Below are 23666 nucleotides of genomic sequence, written 5' to 3' on the forward strand. Positions count from 1 at the left end.
TCCTGAGAATAGAGACCAGGATATGTTGTTGTCCTGGGTCCCAATACTCAGTGTTATAGTCCTGGTCCTGAGAATAGAGACCAGGATATGTTGTTGTCCTGGGTCCCAATACTCAGTGTTATAGTCCTGGTCCTGAGAATAGAGACCAGGATATGTTGTTGTCCTGGGTCCCAATACTCAGTGTTATAGTCCTGGTCCTGAGAATAGAGACCAGGATATGTTGTTGTCCTGGGTCCCAATACTCAGTGTTATAGTCCTGGTCCTGAGAATAGAGACCAGGATATGTTGTTGTCCTGGTCCCAATACTCAGTGTTATAGTCCTGGTCCTGAGAATAGAGACCAGGATATGTTGTTGTCCTGGGTCCCAATACTCAGTGTTATAGTCCTGGTCCTGAGAATAGAGACCAGGATATGTTGTTGTCCTGGGTCCCAATACTCAGTGTTATAGTCCTGGTCCTGAGAATAGAGACCAGGATATGTTGTTGTCCTGGTCCCTACTCAGTGAGAATAGAGACCAGGATATGTTGTTGTCCTGGGTCCCAATACTCAGTGTTATAGTCCTGGTCCTGAGAATAGAGACCAGGATATGTTGTTGTCCTGGGTCCCAATACTCAGTGTTATAGTCCTGGTCCTGAGAATAGAGACCAGGATATGTTGTTGTCCTGGGTCCCAATACTCAGTGTTATAGTCCTGGTCCTGAGAATAGAGACCAGGATATGTTGTTGTCCTGGGTCCCAATACTCAGTGTTATAGTCCTGGTCCTGAGAATAGAGACCAGGATATGTTGTTGTCCTGGGTCCCAATACTCAGTGTTATAGTCCTGGTCCTGAGAATAGAGACCAGGATATGTTGTTGTCCTGGGTCCCAATACTCAGTGTTATAGTCCTGGTCCTGAGAATAGAGACCAGGATATGTTGTTGTCCTGGGTCCCAATACTCAGTGTTATAGTCCTGGTCCTGAGAATAGAGACCAGGATATGTTGTTGTCCTGGGTCCCAATACTCAGTGTTATAGTCCTGGTCCTGAGAATAGAGACCAGGATATGTTGTTGTCCTGGGTCCCAATACTCAGTGTTATAGTCCTGGTCCTGAGAATAGAGACCAGGATATGTTGTTGTCCTGGGTCCTGGTTATAGTCCTGGTCCTGAGAATAGAGACCAGGATATGTTGTTGTCCTGGGTCCCAATACTCAGTGTTATAGTCCTGGTCCTGAGAATAGAGACCAGGATATGTTGTTGTCCTGGGTCCCAATACTCAGTGTTATCGTCCTGGTCCTGAGAATAGAGACCAGGATATGTTGTTGTCCTGGGTCCCAATACTCAGTGTTATAGTCCTGGTCCTGAGAATAGAGACCAGGATATGTTGTTGTCCTGGGTCCCAATACTCAGTGTTATAGTCCTGGTCCTGAGAATAGAGACCAGGATATGTTGTTGTCCTGGGTCCCAATACTCAGTGTTATAGTCCTGGTCCTGAGAATAGAGACCAGGATATGTTGTTGTCCTGGGACTCAGTGTTATTCCTGGTCCTGAGAATAGAGACCAGGATATGTTGTTGTCCTGGGTCCCAATACTCAGTGTTATAGTCCTGGTCCTGAGAATAGAGACCAGGATATGTTGTTGTCCTGGGTCCCAATACTCAGTGTTATAGTCTGGTCCTGAGAATAGAGACCAGGATGTTGTTGTCCTGGGTCCCAATACTCAGTGTTATAGTCCTGGTCCTGAGAATAGAGACCAGGATATGTTGTTGTCCTGGGTCCCAATACTCAGTGTTATAGTCCTGGTCCTGAGAATAGAGACCAGGATATGTTGTTGTCCTGGGTCCCAATACTCATATAGTCCTGTCCTGAGAATAGAGACCAGGATATGTTGTTGTCCTGGGTCCCAATACTCAGTGTTATAGTCCTGGTCCTGAGAATAGAGACCAGGATATGTTGTTGTCCTGGGTCCCAATACTCAGTGTTATAGTCCTGGTCCTGAGAATAGAGACCAGGATATGTTGTTGTCCTGGGTCCCAATACTCAGTGTTATAGTCCTGGTCCTGAGAATAGAGACCAGGATATGTTGTTGTCCTGGGTCCCAATACTCAGTGTTATAGTCCTGGTCCTGAGAATAGAGACCAGGATATGTTGTTGTCCTGGGTCCCAATACTCAGTGTTATAGTCCTGGTCCTGAGAATAGAGACCAGGATATGTTGTTGTCCTTGATCCCAATACTCAGTGTTATAGTCCTGGTCCTGAGAATAGAGACCAGGATATGTTGTTGTCCTGGGTCCCAATACTCAGTGTTATAGTCCTGGTCCTGAGAATAGAGACCAGGATATGTTGTTGTCCTGGGTCCCAATACTCAGTGTTATAGTCCTGGTCCTGAGAATAGAGACCAGGATATGTTGTTGTCCTGGGTCCCAATACTCAGTGTTATAGTTCTGGTCCTGAGAATAGAGACCAGGATATGTTGTTGTCCTGCTGGGTCCCAATACTCAGTGTTATAGTCCTGGTCCTAGAGAATAGAGACCAGGATATGTTGTTGTCCTGGGTCCCAATACTCAGTGTTATAGTCCTGGTCCTGAGAATAGAGACCAGGATATGTGTCCTGGGTCCCAATACTCAGTGTTATAGTCCTGGTCCTGAGAATAGAGACCAGGATATGTTGTTGTCCTGGGTCCCAATACTCAGTGTTATAGTCCTGGTCCTGAGAATAGAGACCAGGATATGTTGTTGTCCTGGGTCCCAATACTCAGTGTTATAGTCCTGGTCCTGAGAATAGAGACCAGGATATGTTGTTGTCCTGGGTCCCAATACTCAGTGTTATAGGTCCTGAGAATATAGTCCTGGTCCTGAGAATAGAGACCAGGATATGTTGTTGTCCTGGGTCCCAATACTCAGTGTTATAGTCCTGGTCCTGAGAATAGAGACCAGGATATGTTGTTGTCCTGGGTCCCAATACTCAGTGTTATAGTCCTGGTCCTGAGAATAGAGACCAGGATATCCCAATACTCAGTGTTATAGTCCTGGTCCTGAGAATAGAGACCAGGATATGTTGTTGTCCTGGGTCCCAATACTCAGTGTTATAGTCCTGGTCCTGAGAATAGAGACCAGGATATGTTGTTGTCCTGGGTCCCAATACTCAGTGTTATAGTCCTGGTCCTGAGAATAGAGACCAGGATAGGTCCCAATATGTTATAGTCCTGGTCCTGAGAATAGAGACCAGGATATGTTGTTGTCCTGGGTCCCAATACTCAGTGTTATAGTCCTGGTCCTGAGAATAGAGACCAGGATATGTTGTTGTCCTGGGTCCCAATACTCAGTGTTATAGTCCTGGTCCTGAGAATAGAGACCAGGATATGTTGTTGTCCTGGGTCCCAATACTCAGTGTTATAGTCCTGGTCCTGAGAATAGAGACCAGGATATGTTGTTGTCCTGGATCCCAATACTCAGTGTTATAGTCCTGGTCCTGAGAATAGAGACCAGGATATGTTGTTGTCCTGGGTCCCAATACTCAGTGTTATAGTCCTGGTCCTGAGAATAGAGACCAGGATATGTTGTTGTCCTGGGTCCCAATACTCAGTGTTATAGTCCTGGTCCTGAGAATAGAGACCAGGATATGTTGTTGTCCTGGGTCCCAATACTCAGTGTTATAGTCCTGGTCCTGAGAATAGAGACCAGGATATGTTGTTGTCCTGGGTCCCAATACTCAGTGTTATAGTCCTGGTCCTGAGAATAGAGACCAGGATATGTTGTTGTCCTGGGTCCCAATACTCAGTGTTATAGTCCTGGTCCTGAGAATAGAGACCAGGATATGTTGTTGTCCAGGATATACTCAGTGTTATGTCCTGGTCCTGAGAATCCCAGGATATGTTGTTGTCCTCCCAATACTCAAGTGTTATAGTCCTGGTCCTGAGAATAGAGACCAGGATATGTCCTGGGTCCCAATACTCAGTGTTATAGTCCTGGTCCTGAGAATAGAGACCAGGATATGTTTTGTCCTGGGTCCCAATACTCAGTGTTATAGTCCTGGTCCTGAGAATAGAGACCAGGATATGTTGTTGTCCTGGGTCCCAATACTCAGTGTTATAGTCCTGGTCCTGAGAATAGAGACCAGGATATGTTGTTGTCCTGGGTCCCAATACTCAGTGTTATAGTCCTGGTCCTGAGAATAGAGACCAGGATATGTTGTTGTCCTGGGATCCCAATACTCAGTGTTATAGTCCTGGTCCTGAGAATAGAGACCAGGATAGGATCAGTGTTATAGTCCTGTCCTGAGAATCCTGGGTCCCAATACTCAGTGTTATAGTCCTGGTCCTGAGAATAGAGACCAGGATATGTTGTTGTCCTGGGTCCCAATACTCAGTGTTATAGTCCTGGTCCTGAGAATAGAGACCAGGATATGTTGTTGTCCTGGGTCCCAATACTCAGTGTTATAGTCCTGGTCCTGAGAATAGAGACCAGGATATGTTGTTGTCCTGGGTCCCAATACTCAGTGTTATAGTCCTGGTCCTGAGAATAGAGACCTGGTCCTGAGAATAGAGACCAGGATATGTTGTTGTCCTGGGTCCCAATACTCAGTGTTATAGTCCTGGTCCTGAGAATAGAGACCTGGTCCTGGGTCCCAAGAGTGTTATAGTCCTGGTCCTAGAGACCAGGATATGTTGTTGTCCTGGGTCCCAATACTCAGTGTTATAGTCCTGGTCCTGAGAATAGAGACCAGGATATGTTGTTGTCCTGGGTCCCAATACTCAGTGTTATAGTCCTGGTCCTGAGAATAGAGACCAGGATATGTTGTTGTCCTGGGTCCCAATACTCAGTGTTATATCCTGGTCCTGAGAATAGAGACCAGGATATGTTGTTGTCCTGGATCCCAATACTCAGTGTTATAGTCCTGGTCCTGAGAATAGAGACCAGGATATGTTGTCCCTGTCCCAATACTCAGTGTTATAGTCCTGGTCTTCTGAGAATAGAGACCAGGATATGTTGTTGTCCTGGGTCCCAATACTCAGTGTTATAGTCCTGGTCCTGAGAATAGAGACCAGGATATGTTGTTGTCCTGGGTCCCAATACTCAGTGTTATAGTCCTGGTCCTGAGAATAGAGACCAGGATATGTTGTTGTCCTGGGTCCCAATACTCAGTGTTATAGTCCTCCTGGTCCTGAGAATAGAGAGTCCTGGTCCAGAGATATGTTGTTGTCCTGGGTCCCAATACTCAGTGTTATAGTCCTGGTCCTGAGAATAGAGACCAGGATATGTTGTTGTCCTGGGTCCCAATACTCAGTGTTATAGTCCTGGTCCTGAGAATAGAGACCAGGATATGTTGTTGTCCTGGGTCCCAATACTCAGTGTTATAGTCCTGGTCCTGAGAATAGAGTCCCAATACTCAGTGTTATAGTCCTGGTCCTGAGAATAGAGACCAGGATATGTTGTTGTCCTGGGTCCCAATACTCAGTGTTATAGTCCTGGTCCTGAGAATAGAGACCAGGATATGTTGTTGTCCTGGGTCCCAATACTCAGTGTTATAGTCCTGGTCCTGAGAATAGAGACCAGGATATGTTGTTGTCCTGGGTCCCAATACTCAGTGTTATAGTCCTGGTCCTGAGAATAGAGACCAGGATATGTTGTTGTCCTGGGTCCCAATACTCAGTGTTATAGTCCTGGTCCTGAGAATAGAGACCAGGATATGTTGTTGTCCTGGATCCCAATACTCAGTATTATAATCCTGGTCCTGAGAATAGAGACCAGGATATGTTGTTGTCCTGGATCCCAATACTCAGTGTTATAGTCCTGGTCCTGAGAGAATAGAGACCGGGATAGATACTCAGTGTTATAGTCTGGTCCTGAGAATAGAGACCAGGATATGTTGTTGTCCTGGGTCCCAATACTCAGTGTTATAGTCCTGGTCCTGAGAATAGAGACCAGGATATGTTGTTGTCCTGGGTCCCAATACTCAGTGTTATGGTCCTGGTCCTGAGAATATATGTTGTTGTCCTGGGTCCCAATACTCAGTGTTATAGTCCTGGTCCTGAGAATAGAGACCAGGATATGTTGTTGTCCTGGATCCCAATACTCAGTGTTATAGTCCTGGTCCTGAGAATAGAGACCAGGATATGTTGTTGTCCTGGGTCCCAATACTCAGTGTTATAGTCCTGGTCCTGAGAATAGAGACCAGGATATGTTGTTGTCCTGGGTCCCAATACTCAGTGTTATAGTCCTGGTCCTGAGAATAGAGACCAGGATATGTTGTTGTCCTGGGTCCCAATACTCAGTGTTATAGTCCTGGTCCTGAGAATAGAGACCAGGATATGTTGTTGTCCTGGTTATCCCTGAGAATAGAGACCAGGATATGTTGTGTCCTTATAGTCCTGGTCCTGAGAATAGAGACCAGGATATGTTGTCCTGGGTCCCAATCCTGGTCCTGAGAATAGAGACCAGGATATGTTGTTGTCCTGGGTCAGTGTTATAGTCCTGGTCCTGAGAATAGAGACCAGGATATGTTGTTGTCCTGGATCCCAATACTCAGTGTTATAGTCCTGGTCCTGAGAATAGAGACCAGGATATGTTGTTGGCCTGGGTCCCAATACTCAGTGTTATAGTCATGGTCCTGAGAATAGAGACCAGGATATGTTGTTGTCCTGGGTCCCAATACTCAGTGTTATAGTCCTGGTCCTGAGAATAGAGACCAGGATATGTTGTTGTCCTGGTCCCAATCCCAATACTCAGTGTTATAGTCCTGGTCCTGAGAATAGAGACCAGGATATGTTGTTGTCCTGGGTCCCAATACTCAGTGTTATAGTCCTGGTCCTGAGAATAGAGACCAGGATATGTTGTTGTCCTGGGTCCCAATACTCAGTGTTATAGTCCTGGTCCTGAGAATAGAGACCAGGATATGTTGTTGTCCCTGATCCCAATACTCAGTGTTATAGTCCTGGTCCTGAGAATAGAGACCAGGATATGTTGTTGTCCTGGGTCCCAATACTCAGTGTTATAGTCCTGGTCCTGAGAATAGAGACCAGGATATGTTGTTGTCCTGGGTCCCAATACTCAGTGTTATAGTCCTGGTCCTGAGAATAGAGACCAGGATATGTTGTTGTCCTGGGTCCCAATACTCAGTGTTATAGTCCTGGTCCTGAGAATAGAGACCAGGATATGTTGTTGTCCTGGGTCCCAATACTCAGTGTTATAGTCCTGGTCTTGAGAATAGAGACCAGGATATGTTGTTGTCCTGGGTCCCAATACTCAGTGTTATAGTCCTGGTCCTGAGAATAGAGACCAGGATATGTTGTTGTCCTGGGTCCCAATACTCAGTGTTATAGTCCTGGTCCCAGGATATGTTGTTGTCCTGGGTCCCAGAGACCAGGATAGACCAGGATATGTTGTTGTCCTGGGTCCCAATACTCAGTGTTTAGTCCTGGTCCTGAGAATGGGAGACCAGGATATGTTGTCCTGGGTCCTCAGTGGTCCTGAGAATAGAGACCAGGATATGTTGTTGTCCTGGGTCAGTGTTATAGTCCTGGTCCTGACAATAGAGACCAGGATATGTTGTTGTCCTGGGTCCCAATACTCAGTGTTATAGTCCTGGTCTTGATAATAGAGACCAGGATATGTTGTTGTCCTGGATCCCAATACTCAGTGTTATAGTCCTGGTCCTGAGAATAGAGACCAGGATATGTTGTTGTCCTGGGTCCCAATACTCAGTATTATAGTCCTGGTCCTGAGAATAGAGACCAGGATATGTTGTTGTCCCTGATCCCAATACTCAGTGTTATAGTCCTGGTCCTGAGAATAGAGACCAGGATATGTTGTTGTCCTGGGTCCCAATACCAGTGTTATAGTCCTGGTCCTGAGAATAGAGACCAGGATATGTTGTTGTCCTGGGTCCCAATACTCAGTGTTATAGTCCTGGTCCTGAGAATAGAGACCAGGATATGTTGTTGTCCTGGGTCCCAATACTCAGTGTTATAGTTCTGGTCCCCAGGATATGTTGTTGTCCTGCTGGGTCCCAATACTCAGTGTTATAGTCCTGGTCCTAGAGAATAGAGACCAGGATATGTTGTTGTCCTGGGTCCCAATACTCAGTGTTGTAGTCCTGGTCCTGAGAATAGAGACCAGGATATGTTGTTGTCCTGGGTCCCAATACTCAGTGTTATAGTCCTGGTCTTGAGAATAGAGACCAGGATATGTTGTTGTCCTGGGTCCCAATACTCAGTGTTATAGTCCTGGTCCTGAGAATAGAGACCAGGATATGTTGTTGTCCTGGATCCCAATACTCAGTGTTATAGTCCTGGTCCTGAGAATAGAGACCAGGATATGTTCTTGTCCTGGGTCCCAATACTCAGTGTTATAGTCCTGAGAATAGAGACCAGGATATGTTGTTGTCCTGGGTCCCAATACTCAGTGTTATAGTCCTGGTCCTAGAGAATAGAGACCAGGATATGTTGTTGTCCTGGGTCCCAATACTCAGTGTTGTAGTCCTGGTCCTGAGAATAGAGACCAGGATATGTTGTTGTCCTGGGTCCCAATACTCAGTGTTATAGTCCTGGTCCTGAGAATAGAGACCAGGATATGTTGTTGTCCTGGGTCCCAATACTCATTGTTATAGTCCTGGTCCTGAGAATAAAACAGGTTTAAAACAACAACAGAGAAACACGTGTCTTACAGTGCTACACATCTGTTATAATAGAGACTTTTTCCTGCTTAATTGAAGTATCAGGTGTAGTTTTTCACCAGTTATAAAGTGTGTTTGTTGTCTCTTTATGTTTCTAGGCTGCAGAGAGGGAGATGCAACAACAGCCTTGAGAACATCTGGACTCAAATAGAACTCTGTTCCAAGTTGCTGTCAGGTAAAAGTAGACGATAGCAGACAACATGATTCTTAGTGAAAGGGTTGTTGTTGAATGTTTTATTGGCTTTACTCGACTTTTATAGATCAGGTCAAATCTTATCCAAAAACTTTCTGATGTAAGATTATCCTACATGAGATGTGAGATTTTATGTTGTCATAACTTAATTGAGCTTGTATATTTAAATATATGTTTGATTGCTCTGGTCTAGGGGTGCATCACTTGCAGCCTTGAGACTGGAATTCTCTCTCAGCAACCCTCTAATCCTTATTTGAACAATGTGACAACAAAGTAGCTGTACTGTAGTTTACATATTTCTTGTTTTAGGAATGAACACTGAAAAAACAATAGCTTGGACAACAAAAACATAACTGTAAAAGTTGTTGGGCTTTTTCTTTTCCTTCAGCAAGGTTCCCATTCATGTTTAGAAATGTGTCGTATTACGTGTCCCCTAAAGTGTGTCGTATTATGTGTCCCCTAAAGTGTGTCGTATTACGTATCCCCTAAAGTGTGTCGTATTACGTATCCCCTAAGTGTGTCGTATTACGTATCCCCTAAAGTGTGTCGTATTACGTATCCCCTAAAGTGTGTCGTATTACGTATCCCCTAAAGTGTGCACAATCACCTCCACTGATTTGAAAGTCAGATGATTCATTATATGACCAGATACTCAGGAGCTTCCGAGTGGCTCAGCGGTCTAAGGCACTGAATCTCAGTGCTAAAGGCTCCACTACATACCCTGGTTCCATCCTGGGCTGTATCACAACCGACCGTGAGAGGGAATCCCATGGGCCGGCGCACAATTGGCCCAGCGTTGTCCGGGATAGGGGAGGGTTTGTCCGGGATAGGGGAGGGTTTGGCCGGGATAGGCTGTCATTGTAAATAATAATTTGTTCTTAACTGACTTGCCTAGTTAAATAAAAACATATTTTTTAAACTCAAGTCGCCACCCTAACAATGAAAATAGATAATCTTCTGTGAAGTTTATCAGCGGTTGGCATCCAACGTTATGGTGCATTACTCACCTACTGTAATGGCATGTGGGCCAGCAAAAGGAATCGATGAACTAAATCCTATCTGCCAGCCCAGGTTCTCTTAAAAGGTAGAAATATTTGCGACTGTCTAACGATGTTCTACTCCGTATGATTATTAAACTCAGTTCTTACTCACACACACTGGAGAGAAACCTGGACAATTATTTTAGTTATGTTTATTGATGGATAGCCAGGGGCACACTCCAACACTCAGATATCATTTACAAATGAAGGATGTTATCTTGATAAGTGTGTGAATTGGACCATTTTCCTGTCAAAATGTAACAAGTACTTTTGGGTGTCAGGGAAAATATATGGAGTAAAAAGTCAAAGTTGACAAAAATATAAATAGTGAAGTACAGATACCCCAAAAACCTCCTTAAGTAGTACTTTCAAGTATTTTTACTTAAGTACTTTACAACACTGTAAACTTGTCATCTAAATGGAAAATGTCATAGTGAACAGTTTGTGTGTAGAGGGGGAAGTTGGTGTGGGTGGGGTGTTCAGAGCTGTATCTTATTTAATTAACTCCTATTATCCATTAGATATTTGTGTAATGTAGAAAAATGTTTCAACAATACAAGGTGTGTATTCATGTATTCAATAGATCAATATATTAAATCCATTATCTGCTCAACAACATCTGCTTCTCACTATGGACCAGAGGCCTCCTCTAGAATAAGTTTGCCCCAAAAAGATCTAGACATATTTATGGTAAAACCCTTTACCAGGTTTTACTGCAGCTGATGGGACATACAGAAGAATGCAGCTATAGGAATTGTAGTTGTGGTTCTCATCCTCTGTCTCTCCGGCTTCATGTGGTTCAGTTGAGCATCTTTCTAAGAAGTATATTTTACTTGATCATTTTGAGTTGTTATGAATGTGATTGTTGTTCAATTATTCATTTATTCATTCACTTGTGTAAAAAAAAACATTAAAGTCAGCAGGGAATGGACAGGTGAGATGAGGTCAAAAAGTATTTGTTTCCTTTCAGATCTTTTAACGGTGCTTGATTAATCTTGCCTGGCACAGTGGAACCAATGGAATATTCCCAAGGAATGCTTATATTGTCTCTTTTCTCCTCCAGGGAGACTCAGTCCAGTTTATGACAACGTCTCAGGAATGGCCATGGCCACTACCGCGGCACAGACTAACAGGGTGATGCTGACTACACCAATGCCCACCTCTCTTGCTCCAATAACCAGGAAGTGCCTCTGTACTCCACTGTCCAACCTCCTCATCCCCAGAAAGAGGATGAGGATGTCCAGTATGATGCTGTGAAATTCAACTGCCCCAGTGCTGCCACCCGGTGAGCAAGTCCAGTCATTACAACATCTCACATTAATTGTTTTATTAGATGGCACTTGTGCTTGACCCTTAGGAATGCATTGAACACTTGTATGTTAAGCAGACCAGCAATTGATTGGTTTAAATGTGTTAAAATCTACATGATTACTTAAAATGAGACCCCTAAAGAGACTGGTATAAGAAATATGGTGGAAACTCTGATGTCATAAGGTGAATGCACCAATTTGTAAGTCGCTCTGGATAAGAGCGTCTGCTAAATGACTTAAATGTAAATGTAAATGTCCCAAGCCTCCAGTAACCCAATGCTATTAGTTTGTTTGTTTTAGTGAACGATTGAACATTTCAGGAAAAATGAGATATTCTAGGGATGCACCCAAATCAATTAGAGGTGTAGACTAACTTAATTAAATATTTAGTTTCATTTGAATCTATGTAGAATACTTATTGTGTCCAACAGGATAAAGCTAGCCTGTCCCCCTCCACCCTCCAGGAGTACCCAGGTCGATCGCCTCCCTGTACTTTACTGCTGGGTCTGGTGGACTGCAGGAAAACACCGGGGCAGAGTGGAACTGAGAGAGGAGAAGAGGAACATGGAGATGTGATTTCATTAATTAAGAACCATGGTGTGTGGATGAGACTACAGTCTGCTTCTGTAACAAATAATTGATTAATTATATATTGATGAAAATATCTGGTCGTTCCACCCAATTTTAAGAAGTGTAACTTGGTTTTAAAAAAGTTCGATTTCACATCATTTTAACATTCTGTCATAAAGAGCACGTGTTCAACTAAAGAAAAAACACGTTTCCCATCTCAAGAGGTTTAATGAAATATAAATACTATAGTAAGTGCCAATGTGCCAAATAAAGTAACACGGTTGACTGTAATGGGGGACAACTAAAAACAACAAAACCACTATTTTACATTGTAATATTAGTCCTTTAAATCAGCCATGAATCCTCTGGTGACGGGAATGGAAGATAGTATTGTGCAACAAGGAGTAGCAATTGAATGCAATTTTCACAAAGTTATTGTTAAAATATTTCTAGCATGTCTGGGTAAAAGGGTTGACTGCCTCAGTTCTCCACCACAAAACAGCAGTAAATCCATAGAGTAGAACCAGCTCACCTGCTTTTACTCTGATTTGACTATTAGATGTTCAATGTTTCTTTTTCAAAAAATAATCAAGGAACAGTTTCATCATATTTAAACAAGAGTTCAGTTCATGTATTTAATCTTTATTTAACTAGACAAGTCAGTTAAGAACAAATACTTATTTACAATGATGGCTTAGGAACAGTGGGTTAACTGCCTTGTTCAGGGTCAGAACGACAGATGTTTACCTTGTCAGCTCGGGATTAGAGCTAGGAACCTTTTGGTTACTGGCCCAATGTTCTAACCACTAGGTTACCTGCCGCCCCAAACAGGGTAGACCTTAAAATGAGGGACAGATGTAAATGAATCACTAATCACTTGAAATAAATAATGTTCAGAAATGACTGTCAAAGTAACCAAATAACTAGGGCTTTACATGCACACTAATCATTTCCTATTAAACTGATTATGGCAGTAGGCTGGGTTTGTCATTAGTCATGTAAACATCTTAAACTGCTGATCTTAATTGGTGTAAGGTCATAACCGAAGAAAGGATACACCTTTAAAAACACCTGGTTTTCTGAGAATTCTTTAGAATGATTAGGACATGTAAACACTTTAATCAGAGTTATAGAGGTGTATTTAATCTGTGTATGTGCTAACACAAGCAGCGCCAGCTAACATCTTTTGACTGAGTTCAGGAAAAACAACCAAGTACTCATCTTAGAAAGAGTTTTCACATACAAACACTATACTGCTTAAAAGAAATAACAGTCGTTGTGGAAAACGTTTATTTTGATTGACAATTTTCAGTGTTTATCGAAGTCCCGTCAGGTAGCCTGATTTCAGATGTGTCCATGTAAACAGGATTATTAGGGAAATTGTTCTTTCAAAGCATGTCAACATTTAAATCAAACTCTTATACTAATTGACTTCACAATAATCGTATTATTCTGCACTTGTACATTTACTCAACGATGGTAAAACTTGGAGAAATGATTGTATTAGTTGGGTTAAAATCTTTCTAGATGTGACACAGGGTTGATGTGACACAGGGTTGATGGAAGGACTTGTCAAAATTCAGAATTGTCACTTTAGCAAGTCTTTATTCATATTATTTAATAACAGGTTTAAAATGTAATACTGATGTACAATTTCTACTGGAAAAATATGAAAGGAAGCAAAAGGCCTTAATTTCATGGAAGGACCCATCTGTTTACGGACCCATCTTTCCAAAACCTAACTATTCAATGTCTTTGTTTCACAGGGGACATCTGTAATCGTTGCTCTCTAAGTGGGAGGGCTTATCATCTGGGGAGCCTCAACAACATCATGATGCTGACAAGAAAGAGAAGAGTCTCTCCAGATCAGAACACCTCAAACACCAGCATAGAGGTACAGGGAAGAAACCTCACCACTGCTGCTCTGACTGTGGAAGAGTTTTGCTAAACAAGACTTGAAAATTCATGTGCAAATTCACACTCTAGAGCATGCATCTAATACCTTAAAATCTCAGATAATTAATTCAGGGGAGGGACCTTATACCTGCTTTGATTGTGGGAAATACTTAAATCAGTCAGGATCCCAGACTAAACACAAACACACAGGAGAGAAGCCTTATAGCTGTGATCAGTGTGGGAAGAGCTTCAATCACTCAGGAGCCCTGACTACACACCAACGCATACACACAAGAGAGAAGCCTTATAGCTGTGATCAGTGTGGGAAGAGCTTCAGTCGATCAGGAGACCTGACCATACACCAACGCATACACACAGGAGAGAAGCCTTATAGCTGTGATCAGTGTGGGAAGAGCTTCAATGAGTCAGGACACCTGACTATACACCAACACATACACACAGGAGAGAAGCCTTATAGCTGTGATCAGTGTGGGAAGAGCTTCAATCGATCAGGAGACCTGACTATACACCAACGCATACACACAGGAGAGAAGCCTTATAGCTGTGATCAGTGTGGGAAGAGCTTCAATCGATCAGGAGACCTGACTATACACCAACGCATACACACAGGAGAGAAGCCTTATAGCTGTGATCAGTGTGGGAAGAGCTTCAATCGATCAGGAGACCTGACTATACACCAACACATACACACAGGAGAGAAGCCATAGCTGTGTTCAGTGTGGGAAGAGCTTCAGTCGATCAGGAGACCTGACTCTACACCAACACATACACACAGGAGAGAAACCTTATAGTTGTGATCAGTGTGGGAAGAGTTTTTCGTTCAGGGTCACTGATAAAACACCAGAAAGCACAAACATGTTTTCTTTAATCTCCCTTCTCTCCGGCACCGGTTCCAGATCCCTAAATAAAGTTTACATAGAAAACATCTTGTAAACAGTCATCCATCTCCCATTCTCTAACACTTTAGTAAGTCTGATTGCCATGGTAACATGTGTAGATAATATGCAGCTCTGGATCCATATGTATCAAGCGTCTTGGAGTATGAGTGCTGTGTGGGGTGGGGGAGGAGGTGTTCAGAGTTATCTTTTAATGTATGAACTCATATTATCCATTAAATAATGTATAATAAAATGTTTCACCAATGGTAGGTGTATATTCATGTGTGGGGAAATGTTATCTGAAGAGAGAGCCTTGAATTGTACTTGTCTCATACAATCATTGGTTCCTGTAGGTAGAGATATGAGGGGAGACGGTCATGACCCCTCAGACCTTTGGCAGAACGCTCAGAATATGTTCTATAATTTACATGCAGGAACCAAATGTTAATGATGAATAATGTAAATCATGCAAATATAACTTGTCTGTGTTACCAGTATATAAGAGAACTAACGGGACTGCCCCGAAAGAGCTCCTGACCGACGTGTACTGTGGTGCATTAAAGATTGTTGGAATCTCTCCAGCTTGCTGATAATAAATAATTATTCATTTAAGTTTGACTGAGTCCTTGGTAGTAATTTCCACGACACATGTATTCAATACAAAAACACATTAAATCCTTTATCTTATGTTGCACTGCATGAGGCAAATGGTGGTCACACCAGATACTGACTACCGTTTCTTTTAAGGTATCTGTGAACAACAGATGCATATAGTTGAAGTTGGAAGTTTACATACACCTCAGCCAAATACATTTAAACTCAGTTTTTCCACAAATCATGACATTTAATCCTAGTAAAAATTATCTGTTTTAGGTCAGTTAGGATCACCACTTTATTTTAAGAATGTGAAATGTCAGAATAATAGTAGAGAGAATTATTTATTTCAGCTTTTCTATCTTTCATCACATACCTCACATGGGTCAGAAGTTTAGATACACTCAATTAGTATTTGGTAGTCCAGAGCTTCCGGCGACGGTTCCCAGTCCAGAGCTTCCGGCGACGGTTCCCAGTCCAGAGCTTCCGGCGACGGTTCCCAGTCCAGAGCTTCCTACGACGTTTCCAAGTCCAGAGATTCCTACGACGGTTTCCAGTCCAGAGGTTCCTAAGACGGTTAAAAGTCCAGAGCTTTCTGTGACGGTTCACAGTCTGGAACCTCCAGCGACTGTCAACAGTCCGGAACCTCCAGCGACGGTCAGCAGTCCGGGAACCTCCAGCGATGGTCAACGGTCCGGAGAGCCAGGCACGACTCCAGTCCAGCTCCATGGCAGAATCCTTCCTCTGCGCCGGTGCCCAGTCCAGTCCCGCTACATGGCAGGACGGCGTGCCCAGTCAAGTCCCAGCTCCATGGCAGCCTTCCTCTGGACGGCGCCTTCCTCTGCGCCGATGCCCAGTCAAGGCACGGCGGCCAACTCAACTCCATGGCCGGAGCCTTCCTCTGTGACGGCGCCCAGTCCAGCACCAAGGCCGGAGCCTTCCTCTGCGCCGATGCCCAGTCAAGGCACGGCGGCCAACTCAGCTCCATGGCCGGAGCCTTCCTCTGTGACGGCGCCCAGTCCAGCACCAAGGCCGGAGCCTTCCTCTGCGCCGATGCCCAGTCAAGGCACGGCGGCCAACTCAGCTCCATGGCCGGAGCCTTCCTCGGCGCCGATGCCCAGTCCGGGCATGGCGTTCTACCCATGGCCGGACCCGTGGTCTGGTCGGGGGCAAAGACCTGAACCAGGGCCGCCACCGACACTAGTCACCCCCCTACCCTCCCCAGTTGTTTCAGGTTTTGGGGGGTAATGTCAAGCCCTGAGCGTAGAGAGCCTTTTTATTCTCTATTTTGGTTAGGCAGCCATTTCCCCACTGTATATTGTGGGATCTTGTTTATGTGTAGTTGCCTGTCAGCAATTCATCTACTTCACGTTCCATTCGTTCTTTATTGTTTTTGTGCGTTTCATATAATAAACATGTGGAACCCATATCACAATGCGCTTTGGTCCGAATGTTCTTACGACGAACGTGACACCAAGCTGTTTAAAGACACAGTCAACTTAGTGTATGTAAACTTCTGACCCACTGGAATTGTGATATAGTGAATTATAAGTGACATAATCTGTCTGTAAACAATTGTTGGAAAAATGACTTGTGTCATGCACAAAGTAGATGTCCTAACCGACTTGCCAACACTATAGTTTGTTAACAAGAAATTTGTGGAGTGGTTGAAAAACAAGTTTTAATGACTCCAACCTAAGTGTATGTAAACTTCTGACTTTAATTGTATCTGTATTCCCAGTCATGTGAAATCCATAGATTAGGTCTAATTCATTTATAACAATTGACTGATTTCTTTATATGAACTGTAACTCAGTAAAATCGTACAAATTGTTGCATTTATGTTTTGTTGAGTGAAAAAATTATTGAATTAACTAATTGCATAAATGATTGGGCCTACTACTGTTTTAGGTGTTCTGGGTCAGAACTGTCAACGTGATTTACACCCATCAGAGTATCTGTGCTATGAAGGGCTCAACAGTGGAACTGCCCTGCACATATCAACATCCAAGTTATCATGTAGTCTCAGAACCAAACTGGTTTATTCAAGAGAAATCACTTCAATCAATCAGGAGCCTAAAATCATGAGCTCGGTCCAGAGTATGCAGGTCGTGCTGAGTACCTTGGAACTAAAGAGAAAGACTGCAACCTGAGAATCACAGACCTGAGAGAGATTCAGCTGAGTACAAGTTCAGATTTAAAACACAGAATGGGGGTACAGCTTCCCTGTAACAACTCTGACTGACACAGGTAATATATAATATCTAATTCTAATAATTCATTAGAATCATTCAGAGCTGCAGGTGAAGGTGTCTTCCTCCACAGAGGAATAGAAGAGAACACTGACCTGTAGCACCACCTGTCTTCTGACTGACAACCCCAACCTCACCTACATCTGTTACAAGAACGGACAACATCTCCATGACCCTACTTCCCAACAATACTCCTGTAATACTCTAGTGGTCGGGTGTTACTCTGCAGACAGTTACTCCTGTGCTGTAAAAGACCATGAGGATTTTCTCACTCCTACATTGTGTGAGTCTGAACTCACCTATAATAATCATCTTAAGTATCAATCATTAAGGCCTGTGGACCAATAGTAGAACATGTGGGGAAAACAGACAAATCGGTTAACTCTTGGATAGTAACACTAGTAGGAACTATACAGTATAATAGAAAAGGTAGACAATGGCTGATGGTATGTTATCTTGTTATATCGTTTTAGAATTATAATTTTGGAATTTGTTTTAGAATAAGACTGTAACGTAACAAAATGAAAAAGGCAAGGGTTCTGAATACTTTCTGAATGCACTGTGTGTCTATATATTTTATTCATTTTAAATTAACCAGTCCTATACATCTAAAACACTTGAAAATAGTCTCATTATCGTTTGAGGAATTTATCAGATACATTTAGTTTCAGGTGTTCATGGTCAGAGCTGTTTGAATGTGACTCACACCAAGAGGAGTATCTGTGCCTTGAAGTGGTCAACAGTGGACATTACCTGAATGTATAGACATCCCAGCTGGCATAACGTCACAGAAGTATCCTGGTTCAACAAATGGGAGTTTGGAGTTACTACAGATCTAAGCCAGGACCCAGAGTATGCAGGTAGTTTGAAGTACCATCCAACTACAGACAAGGACTCCACACCCTGAGAATCACAGACCTGAGAGAGAGTGACTCTGCCGAATGGAGGGCTGCCTTAATCAACATCCACATCTTCAGGGCCTTGAAGAGGTCAAATCAAATTGTATTATTCACATGGGCCGAATACAACAGGTGTAGACCTTACAGTGAAATGCTTACTGGCTGGAGTCTTTGACTATCTTTAGGGCTTTACTCTGACTCCGCCTGGTATAGAGGTCCTGGATGGCAGGAAGCTTGGCCCCAGCGATGTACTGGGCCGTACGCACTACCCTCTGTACTGCCTTGCGGTCGGAGGACGAGCAGTTGCCATACCAGTCAGTGATGCAATCAGTCAGGAGGCTCTCGATGGTGCAGCTGTAGAACCTTTGAGGATCTGAGGACCCATGCCAAATCTTTTCAGTCTCCTGAGGGGGAATAGGTTTTGTTGTGCCCTCTTCATGACTGTCGTGGTGTGGTTGGACTATGTTAGTTGTTGGTGATGTGGACACTAAGGAACTTGAAGCTCTCAACCTGCTCCACTACAGCCCTGTCGATGAGAATGGGTGCGTGCTCGGTCCTCCTTTTCCTGTAGTCCACAATCATCTCCTTTGTCTTGATCACGTTGAAGGAGAGGTTGTTGACCTGGCACCACACGGCCAGGTCTCTGACCTCCTCCCTATAGGCTGTCTCGCCATTGTCGGTGATCAGGCCTACCACTGTTGTGTCATTGGAAAACTTAATGATGGTGTTGGAGTAGTGCCTGGCCGTGCAGTCATGAGTGAACAGGGAGTACAGGAGGAGACTGAGCATGCACCCCAGAGGGCCCCTGTGTTGAGGATCAGCATGTCGGATGTGTTGTTACCTACCCTTACCACCTGGGGTGGCCCGTCAAAAGTTCAGGATCCAGTTGCATAGGGAGGTGTTTAGTCCCAGGATCCTTAGCTTATTGATGAGCTTTGAGGGCACTATGGTGTTGAATGCTGAGCTGTAGTCAATGAATAGCATTCTCACAAAGGTGTTCCTTTTGTCCATGTGGGAAAGGGCAGTGTGGAGTGCTATAGAGATTGCATCATCTTTGGATCTGTTCAGGCGGTTCGAGTGCAAATTGTAGTGGGTCTAGGGTATCTGGGATAATGGTGTTGATGTGAGCCATGACCAGCCTTTCAAAGCACTTTATGGCTACAGACGTGAGTGCTGCGGGTCGGTAGTCATTTAGGCAGGTAACCTTAGTGTTCTTGGGCACAGAGACTTTGGTGGTCTGCTTCAAACATATTTGTATTACAGACTCGGACAGGGGAGGTTGAAAATGTCAGTGAAGGCATTTGCCAGTTGGTCAGCGCATGCTTGCAGTACACGTCCTGGTAATCCATCTGGCCCTGCGGCCTTGTGAATGTTGACCTGTTTAAATTGTTTTACTCACATCGGCTGCAGAGAGCGTGATCCCACAGTCTTCCGGAACAGCTGGTGCTCTCATGCATGTTTCAGTGTTATTTGCCTCGAAGCAAGCATAGAAGTGGTTTAGCTCATCTTGTAGGCTCGTGTCACTGGGCAGCTCTCGTTTGTGTTTCCCTTTGTAGTCTTATGGTTTGCAAGCCCTGCCACATCCTACGAGTGTCGGAGTCGGTGTAGTATGATTCGATCTTGGTCATGTATTGACGCTTTGCCTGTTTGATGGTTCGTCAGAGGGCATAGCGGGATTTCTTAGAAGCTTCCGGGTTAGAGTCCCGCTCCTTGAAAGTGGCTGCTTTAGCTCAGTGTGGATGTTGCCTGTAATCCATGGCTTCTGCTTGGGGTATATACGTCACTGGGGGACAATGTCCTCAATGCACTTATTTATAAACCTATTCCCCCTCAGGTGATGGAAAATATTTGGCATGGGTCCTCAGATCCTCAAAAGGTTCTACAGCTGCACCATCGAGAGCATCCTGACTGGTTGCATCACTGCCCTGTATGGCAACTGCTCGCCTCCGCGTGGCAAGCGGTACCGGAGTGCCAAGTGTAGGTCCAAGAGGCTTCTAACAGCTTCTACCTCCAAGCCATAAGACTCCTGAACATCTAATTGAATGTCCCTCTCCTCTCTTTTCGCCGCTGCTACTCTCTGTTGCTATCATCTATGCATAGTCACTTTAATAACTCTTCCTACATGTACATACAACTGTCCCATCTGCTCCTGCTACGCCCTCTTGTGTTCATCCGGTGTGTTCTTGACCTGCAGCCACTCCCCAGTACACTCTCTCTCTCTCCCTCTCTGTGTGGTTGTGTGGTTGGAGACAGCTGTGCTGGAGTCAGAGCAGATCCCAACCAGCTGCAACCCGTTCCATAATCAAGACCTCTACAAATACTCAGTCCTGCCACTTCCACTCTGCCAGATCGTAATCTCTGCTCAGTCAGTTTATGTTTCTAGCTATTTATGATTATTCAAGATCCTGTTATCCTGCTGTGCCTGTATCCCTGCCTGATGCTGTTTATCCTCTCACTGCAGTTTTGCCGCTCTGACTCTGATACCTGTCTCCTGTTCCACATCTCACCACCCTGCTACACTGTTCTGGATTCAGCTCACTATCACTCCCTTGGATTTCCCTCCAGACCTGTTTACCCTGTCTCACTCCAACCTCAGCCTCCACATCTGGTTTCCTACAACCACCTGAGCTTCCTCTGGCCTGCACTCTCTCCATGTTTGGCAATAAATATTTTGGTTTATTTATCCAGTTTCCTCGTCTGAGTCTGCTCTTGGGTTCCCCTGTGCCGCTCCACCTAACAACAACCTCAACTAACCGGTGCCCCCGCAAATTGATTCTGTATCAGTACCCCCCTGTATATAGTCTCGCTATTGCAATTTTACTGCTGCTCTTTAATGACTTGTTACTTTGCTCGCAAAACCTCGAGACTTCCTTAGATATCATGCACCAGCTGTTGTTTACAAATATGCATAGTGTCTTACCAGAGACTGCAGTTCTATCCTGCCGAAAGAGTGTATAACCCTCCAGCTGTATGTTCTTAATGTCGTCGTTCAGCCACGACTCGGTAAAACATAAGATGTTAAAGTTTTTAATGTCCCATTGGTAGGATATATGTTCTTTCAGTTCGTCCCATTTATTTTCCAGCGATTGAACGTTAGCTAGCAGGACGGAAGGCAAAGGCAGATTAGCCACTTGTCGCCTGATCCTCACAAGGCACCCTGATCTTTTTCTGCAAAATCTCAGTTTCCTTCTCCAGCGAATGACGGGAATCTGGGCCTGGTCGGGCAGTATATCCCTCCCGTCCAGCTCATTGAAAAAAAAAAAAAAAAAAACTCTGTTTAATCTGAGGTGAGTAATCGCAGTTCTGATGTCCAGAAGCTCTTTTCGGTCATAAGAGACGGTAGCAGCAACATTATGTACAAAACAAGTTAGGAACAACGAGAAAAAACAAATAAAATAGCATGGTTGGTAAAGAGCCAGTAAGACGGCATCCCTCCGGCGACATCACTTAATTTGGATGCAGCACTCCATCACTCTTGTTATTGGTCAAATAGTCCTGATACAGCCTGGAGGTGTGTTTTGGTTATTGTCCTGTTGAAAAACAAATGATAGTCCCACTAAGCGCAAACCAGCTGGGTTGGCATATCGCTGCAGAATGTTGTGGTAGCCATGCTGGTTAAGTGTACCTAATTCAAAATAAATTACCAACAGTGTCACCAGCAAAGCACCCCCACACCTTCTCCTCCATGCTTCATGCTGGGAACCACACATGGAGTGATCATCCGTTCACCAACTCTGTGTCTCACAAAGACACGGAGGTTGGAACCATCTCAAATGTGGACTCATCAGACCAAAGGACATATTTCCACCTGTCTAATGTCCATTGCTCGTGTTTCTTGGTCCAAGCAAGTCTCCTCTTCTTATTGGTGTCCTTTAGTAATGGTTTCTTTGCAGCAATTTGACCATGAAGGCCTGATTCCTCTGAACAGTTGATGTTGAGATATGTCTGTTAGTTGAACCCTGTGAAGCATGTATTTGGGCTGCAATCTGAGGTGCAGTTAACTCTAATGAACTTACCCTCTTCATGTAACTCTGGGTCCTCCTTTCCTGTGGCGGTCCTCATGCGAGCCAGTTTCATCATAGAGCTTGATGGTTTTTGCAACTGCACTTGAAGAAACTCAAAGGTTCTTGACATTTTCCGTATTGACTGACCTTCATGACTTAACGTGATGGGGATACATGATCCCCTTTGGGATCACCCCCCATCCCCCCTGAGCTGTAATGTGGCGCAGGGAACGCAAGAAATAATCCTAAAAATATTTAACCTCCACAGAATCGCTTGAAAAATGGCTCAAATGAAAGATAAAGAAGTTATTTATCTACCCAGCAAGTCAGATTTCTAAAATGTTTTACGGCGAAAACATAGCACATATTTATGTCCAACCACCACTGCATACATACCTCATTAGCTTAGCCAAGTAGGAAACAATATGCAATCAACAAACGCAGGATTAAAAGAAAAATCATTTCACTAACCTTTTGAAATCTTCATCAGATGACAGTAATATAACATGTTACACAGTACATTCATTTTTTTTTCCAATAATATGCAATATATATCCATAAATCTCTGTTTACAATTATGCATCGTTCAAAAAATGCTACTGCAATGTCAGGAGAAATAAAATAGCTCCGGCAGATAACGTCAGCTAACAAGGAATACACATCATAAACTTTGACTAAATATGCATGTTTTACATATGTATGGCAAGATAAACTTCTTCTAAATGCAATCGCTATGTTACAATTATTTTTAACGTTACATTTGGCGTTCACTAGGCTATAATAGAGAGTCGTCGGCGCTCCCATTTAGCATACTGACTCCTCTATCTTGGAGTCGACAGAAATCCAAAATGAAGACATAAATATTCCCTTACCATGGCTGTTCTTCCTTCAGAAGACCTGGAAGGGTTAATACTCACCAAGTTAGCCGTTCAGTTTTCAAGTCTGTGTCTTTCCGTTCTCAAACTAGACACTTTTCGGTCGAAATGTATGCAAATTTCAAGTGGATGCGCACCAAAACGTCGAAAGTATACATTATATTTCGAGTAAACTTGTCAAACTATGTTTATAATTAAGCCTTAACATGTTATAAAGGTCTACAGCAATCGTGAGGGAACAAAGAAACACACGTTGTTCAGTCAATCCTGAGGAAAAGAGAGAAATTTCCCAGCTCCCATTGGTGAAACTTTTTTGCGTCACCGGGACGTTTGGGCACGCTGAACGTCTCGTGAGCGCGCGATTCTCACAGTTACACGCCTCATCGAAAGCAGGCTTCACGCTGAAGACGTAGAAACTGTTTCCATGGTTATAACTGCTTGGGAAGTGTGTATACGATGACGTTGAAGTGGTGGCAACTTTTTCA

The 23666-nt window shown here is 43.8% G+C and overlaps 1 pseudogene; it reads left to right on the plus strand.

Annotated features, from left to right (window-relative positions):
• Positions 1-10980: 10980 nt before the first annotated feature.
• LOC135559808 (zinc finger protein 271-like) lies at positions 10981-16332 on the plus strand (annotated as a pseudogene).
• Positions 16333-23666: the final 7334 nt, after the last annotated feature.

This window comes from Oncorhynchus nerka, linkage group LG15, assembly GCF_034236695.1.
Source record: "Oncorhynchus nerka isolate Pitt River linkage group LG15, Oner_Uvic_2.0, whole genome shotgun sequence".
Lineage (NCBI taxonomy): Eukaryota > Metazoa > Chordata > Actinopteri > Salmoniformes > Salmonidae > Oncorhynchus > Oncorhynchus nerka.